Source organism: Eucalyptus grandis, chromosome 9, assembly GCF_016545825.1.
Source record: "Eucalyptus grandis isolate ANBG69807.140 chromosome 9, ASM1654582v1, whole genome shotgun sequence".
NCBI lineage: Eukaryota > Viridiplantae > Streptophyta > Magnoliopsida > Myrtales > Myrtaceae > Eucalyptus > Eucalyptus grandis.
Genome location: NC_052620.1, coordinates 17,585,473 through 17,591,953, shown reverse-complemented (window position 1 = coordinate 17,591,953; position 6,481 = coordinate 17,585,473). Strand labels below are relative to the sequence as shown.

Below are 6,481 nucleotides of genomic sequence, written 5' to 3'. Positions count from 1 at the left end.
TGATCAAATAATTGCATCAGAAGCAGCTTCAAGCGTGCTCCCGGAAAGCTTCTATATACAAAGCAATTCACTGCATTTTTTCGATCTACAGTGTCGGTGAACGTCCAGATGACACAATGTCCGGTCTTTGCTTCTACGAACGGACCTCTAAGTTCTTCAAGAGGTTGGGTCTGGCACATGCAAGATTTCTTCTCTTTTCTCTACTCTTGCAATTCCCAGGTTGCATGAAGATTGCTTACAGCAGAGAAGAAATCCACTCAATTAAATCTAAACAAAGCCTTGCTAGCAAGGACATTTTTTTACTTCCTTATTTTGGAGCTATCAAGCTTTCTATGTGGAGAGATTCCCTGCGACTCCACGTACGGCCTAACGTAAAGTACGGCGCCACCAGACCTCAAATGCCACTGAAGATTCCGGGCAATTATCGCCAGCCTTCAAGAAGCTGCCCAACCAGGAAAGCAGAATGCTCTGCTGGTCCTCCAATGGTAGGTCAATATGGTCCTACCGATCCCTTCTTTCCACAACCTTACGATCAAAGGACCTACACCGTGTTGCAACCAGCTGTAATCGTTGATCAACGGCTGCAACCAGGTCTTCAACAACATCTGGCGTGTCTCCTTGATGGCAACAACTGTCCTCTTCCAATTCCTACAAAGAGCCGTGCTGTGATGCAACTCACATGGTAGCGTGACATTATAGGAAGTTTCCCGTGTAAGGTCGCAAGTTCTGCTTGGCCAGCCCACATGACGGCGTGTCATCCGCCGCTTGTCTGTCGGCTAAAATCTCTAGCAGCCAAGGAGGTTATCAGACTCCAAGGCTATCTGCTTCACCAACATTTCTTTGCCAGCGATAATGCTATCATTCGATTCCAGTTCAGTGGCTTGTTTGAAACAGAGACTAATGCATATAAACAGCTCCTGCATGAGTTATAGATGGCTTCATTACAACTGGGAAGACTACTTTGTTCTCCTTGAGGAGCTTCAGTACAATGGATTTCATCTCGCGTCGACCTCTTTCCTCATTACTCTTGAGAACCATATCCATTATTTGAAGAGCGTGTCTTTGGATGGGGCAGAGGCATTAGATGAGACTCTCTTCAGGATGGGAGTGACACCAATTCCTTCACCCTGGAGGTGCAAGATGGATGACACTACCTTTCTCTTCTTCATCGTCGTCGACCAAGGAACAGCTTCCAACATTGCACGCATGAGTGTATGCATTGGTTAAGCCAAGTGCTTCTCGACCTGTGAAAGGCAAATATGTGTCAAGTTGTTGACATCAGAAGCCTCGTTGGACATTCACTGAAAAAAGTTTGTCAATGATTTAAAGAAAAGAAACGCAAGGCAAGCGATTTTGACATAACTAGAAAAGAAAAGTTACTATGATGACATTGCATCTTCAAGTAATTCAAGAGAATATATTCAACAATCAGACTTCTTCAAATATCAAGTACTCATAAGATCATGCAATCACAAAACATAAACCCAGACGCCCAACAGCCTTATCAGCTCATGGTGGGTTCAGTTAGGGAAAATTAACTTTCAACTGAAATAGGAGGATTCCTGCTCAAGTAGCGGCTTATCTAATTGAAGATCATGTATTAACAAATTATGTCACAGCCTCATCATATGCTATTTAGGCTGACACACAGGAAAAAAAAAGAAAAATTTAACAGCCTGATTATGAGAGTTCATTATATCCAGGATGGGTACCTGATGCACCATGTGTTTATCAGTTCCAATATTTCCCTCAAGAGAATCATCAACTCCTTAGACAAAACGAAATCTAGTCATTTAAATTGTTGGCCCTTTGCAACTTAATAAACCATTTACTCCATGTTTTCTCTCAAAGGTCCAGCAAGAACTATGATGTCTTCTAACCAAATCAGCTTAAACCGAAAATCTTCTATTGAGGGTATTCAATTCTTATCAGGTAAAATTGTTAAAGACTCCATTTAATAAATAATCAATATTTTTCAAAATTTAAATAATGGAATTACAAGTCTGCTAAAATCACTCAAGTCAATCAAAAAAACTCATTTGCATGGGCCACATCCTAGCTCAAATGTGCTGCAGGTAACCCTTGAATGGTTCTCAAAGCCGATCCTGAGGTTGAGACTAGTACCAATTAATCATCACAAAACTAATAGCTCTTATGTCTTGTATGTGGCAATGAGGAGCTCTAAAAATCGTAGCAAAAACAAGCTAGACACTAGCATCTTGAGCCACCACCTAGGAAGAGAGAGAGACCAGAAACACAGCTTATAAATTCACAATAATGGTGCATGAGTCTATTACCTATCAAACTAGATGTCACATCAATTTTAACCCACTAAACAATTAAGTGAGGGCTAGACCCCTATGTGTTAATCCTGTCATGCATGACTCATCCAATTAATTTTTTGCAACTTGATGTCCCGCTATGTGCTCGTAAATACAAGGTATTTGCTCAATGACACACATATCATCATAACCAGGCAATTAACCCCAAAGCATTTAAAACATGATTAAAAAAAAAAAATAAAAATCTGGTTGGACCTCTTGAGATCAATCATCCAAACCTAAAGCCTACACAGCCCATTGTATGTTCATTCAGTTATAAAGCCATGCCGTGTTTTGCACTAAATATTCAGCTGCTGACATGATAATTCAAGTGCTCTTAGGTTACAAGAAATCTACAAACTCAAGTATATTGATGCAGTAAAATCTACAATTACTTTCTGTGTCAAATACCTAATCGATCCATTGACATCTTTGCTAGATTAGGAAGTGTCATCTAAAGGGACAAGTCTTGGCTACATTACTGCAGTAATGCTATTGGATGTAGTGTTCATTCATTACAATCTGTAACGAGATATCCATAAGCCCCTCTAGTGCAATTTCTAATAAAAAAGTAGAAAGTAATAATCAGTATTATCAGATAATCACAATAAAGAGTCAACTGTCAAAAGGACAACAGATAAACAATGAAGTCATATTTGAGGCATTTTAGCATTATTCAAACAAACGGCCAGAAGCTCTCCGCAGTTTGAATTTTGTGAAGTTCATCTAAATACTCTAGATTAAATTACTGACTGAAATACATAAATTACATCATTAAATTACGTAACCAGCAGAAAGAAGATCCTGCTCAACATCTGGAATTGCATAAGCAAATGGAGACCTAACTGCTTCAGATAGGTTATTTTTTGGTTAACAGCTCTGAGAACCCAAGAGTCGATAAGGGGATCTACAGAGCGCGCTTAAAATACCCTACAAGCTTTATGAAGAGGTACTGTTGAGTCTTGCCCTAATTAAATTTTACAGGAGGTCCCCCATGGCCTCGCTACAATTTGATCGATTGCAGATGCGTGGATGAAGGTTTTGATCGTTGTTTTGTCTATTTTCTCACAGTCAAAAACCATGTTATCCACCAATCGCATTTTTTTCTAATGTCTACAAAAGTCTGTAACCCTTCTAGCCTATATACTGAGAAACTTCCAGTCTAAGAGCCTGCCGGGAAAGGTAAACAAGTTTGCACCTAGAAAGACCCAAATCTTAAGAGACATGGTAAAAGCTTGCCAACTAGGGGACCACCTTATATCAATCGATACTTCCAGACTGTGCTGTTGCAATATGATAAATTGCCTTTTGAAGAGAATCTCTAGATTTTGAATTTGCCATAGCGTGGTCTAGTCGAATAGACAAAGACATAAGACAAATAAATCAGCATGCCTCACAGCCACCCCGGTACATGACTCTTTTTCAACTCTTCTGCTGTACCTTCCAGTACAACCAACCGAAGCAAATGGCCCTTACATGAAGTGTCATCAAAAATTCACCTAGTAATACCTGTTTATGCTTGGTTTTCAAATTTGGCACATTGTCCACTGTCCAAGGAAACATGCAATGTCTCTGAATAACAGCTATGAATTGCTGTATAACGAAAATGGCAAGCTCTTCTCTTTTTAAGAGTCGCATGGAACAGGACTAGTGAATGGAAACCCTCTCTATAAGCTGAAACAGAACTGCAGCCCTGACCGTAGCTTTTACAACAGATAAAAGAAAGAAACTTTCTCAGAAAATTATCCAGAGAAAACCATCAACCCTTGTTAACAAGTGTAGGCTTCATCAAAATACTATTACGCACTGTTGAACTATCGCTGTATAGAAAGTGAAAACAACTACATGACTCTTAGGATTATGAATTACCTTGAGTATGCGTAGAACTCGGGGAACAGTTTGCTTGATCATCCTCTGCTTCATATCTTTGCAATACATTAGTCCGACAGTTTCAACGTATATCTCAGCATCCTCACAATCATCAATTTCTAAACAGGGCAGAGCATCCTCTTCTTCCAGTAGCTTCTTGGCAAAGAAACTGCTATTCTCTACTAGAACATTCCGTGGACGACTTAACTTCACACAAAATCCCTGCTTCCCTAACAAAATCACCTTCATATCACTAGTCCCGGGTTCACCAAACTCAATTGACACCTTCCTTGGCAAATGATCTGGTTTTGGTCTCGGAGGTCTCTCGGGAGCTGCAGGTGCAGCAACAGCAGGAGTGTCAGCCGCCGCACTTTGGTTCTCAGAAACCACTCCCGACCTCAATGGGGCGGTTGTCGGCCTTTTCTCAGTCACTGGGACTTGCTTTTTTCTGGATGTTAGACTTGTGTGGAGGTGAGGATGGTCGTGGCTTGTTTACAGTGTTTTGAACTTTGATGCTCTTCTGAAACACTGCAGGAGAGGGACAACACCAAAAACCCTCTGGGGTAACAGCAATCGGAACGTTTTTTATCTTTGTCTGGCCTTGTTCCACTCTCGTAAGTCGAATTTCAGCCATATTTTCCAAAAGTTACACTTAGAGCATACGATGGTGATTCTATGGCTAAGCAGGCCAACAACCCGAACCGACAATCACGTATTTTTCAAATTCCTAAAGAAAGAAGAGCAATTTTCTTCAGATATGGACACTGATAAGACCACTTCAGATACTATCAATTTCTTAGGCTCTCAGATAACACAAAGACTCTTCCTCCTCCTCAAATCTTTGTGCTACTGCTAATAATGCCTGAAAAAGAAACGGAAAGGGCTGAGATCAAGATTGAGTCCCGGAAAGCATTCTGCACCAGAAAATGCCACCACCTTTCATTTCGAGAGAACAAGCCCAAAAATAACTATTCCTGCGATTATAAAATTCGAACTACAGATAAGAAATTCTGCTCAATGCAGCAGAAAAATGACGAACGGTCTCAATCACGCATCAGCTTGAAATTTCGTCAAGCGCGAATTTTTCACATGGACTTAGCCATAGATCAAGCCCCCAAAGAAACAGCTCAAGAAGATATCATGCCCAGCCAGAATCAAGAAAACAAGAACAAAGTAAACGGGTCTCGTCCTAGTCCCGAAAAATAGAATCTTGAAAATAACAAGCCAAGACTACTGACCTGGAACTGAAATTGGGGTATTCTGAGAAATCCCAATGAACCCATCTCTTATCTTGATCAATTTCTTCCAAAAGCTCCCAAGGTGCTCATGAAAATGATTGAACCACAGCTCCGGTGTCAGGCATCAAGGGAACCAAATGAACAGAGGATTGCAGAGAGGAAATGATGGGGGCAATGTGCCTTCCTTTAAATCTGTAAAGCTAAAGGAACCGATCGCAAAAACAACTCACAAAGCAAAAAGCAAAGCGGAGACTTAAAATAAAGCAGAGGCCGATGGCTCATGGGGTTTGTTACTAGCTCCCTGCTTTTGCCAGTTCCTTTGTCTCAAAACCAGTTGCTTTTCATGATTGCACTTGAGCCTGTGGGTCAGATAGACTATTTCCGTGATTTTTCTTTTGCCTCGATATAATTTCTCTCCTCTTCCCCCTCGGCTATGAAACGACTAAAAAGACTAGAGCACGCCCTAACCACTTTCTTCCATTTGTTTTCTTCCTCTCTTTCTTCTTTTCTTTTTCCAGGCTTCTGTCGGTTTTCGTGGGATGATGCTGGATTTTTCTTGGGAAGAGAAACATGAAGCAGATCGCTGTCCATCGTGTGTTTCTCTCTGTCGGAAATGCCCTCGGAGAAGTGCCCAAAGAGGAGTGGGCGGTGGGAATCATGTCGTGGGCATTTCGAGAAAAAGACTCGTGGGGAATTAGCAAAACAATCCAAGATAGAGGTCTGGATAAAGTCTTGGTGTTTGAGGAAAGATGAAAAGGATGGATTGTGGCTCACTTGTGATTTGAAAGTTTAAAGCACGTTGTAACTGGTACTCATCGAGAATGAAGTTGCTTCTTTTTCACTAGTTGGAAGATCCCTGTGGCAACACTGTGATTGGTAATTCCATATGTGAATTATATAGTAAATACATCACCTTACCTCTTTCGAAGATCATCCATTATGAAATCTGAACATGAGAAATGTCTAGCTACGGATCCTTTCGGTTTGTGACTAATCTTAACCCAAGCCACTTTAGTTAGTGCCAATCGTTGTGTATGCACATTCTTCTGCTGA

The 6,481-nt window shown here is 40.8% G+C and overlaps 1 pseudogene; it reads right to left on the bottom strand.

Moving 5' to 3' along the window:
• Positions 1–366: 366 nt before the first annotated feature.
• Positions 367–5,002, bottom strand: LOC120288430 (annotated as a pseudogene).
• Positions 5,003–6,481: the final 1,479 nt, after the last annotated feature.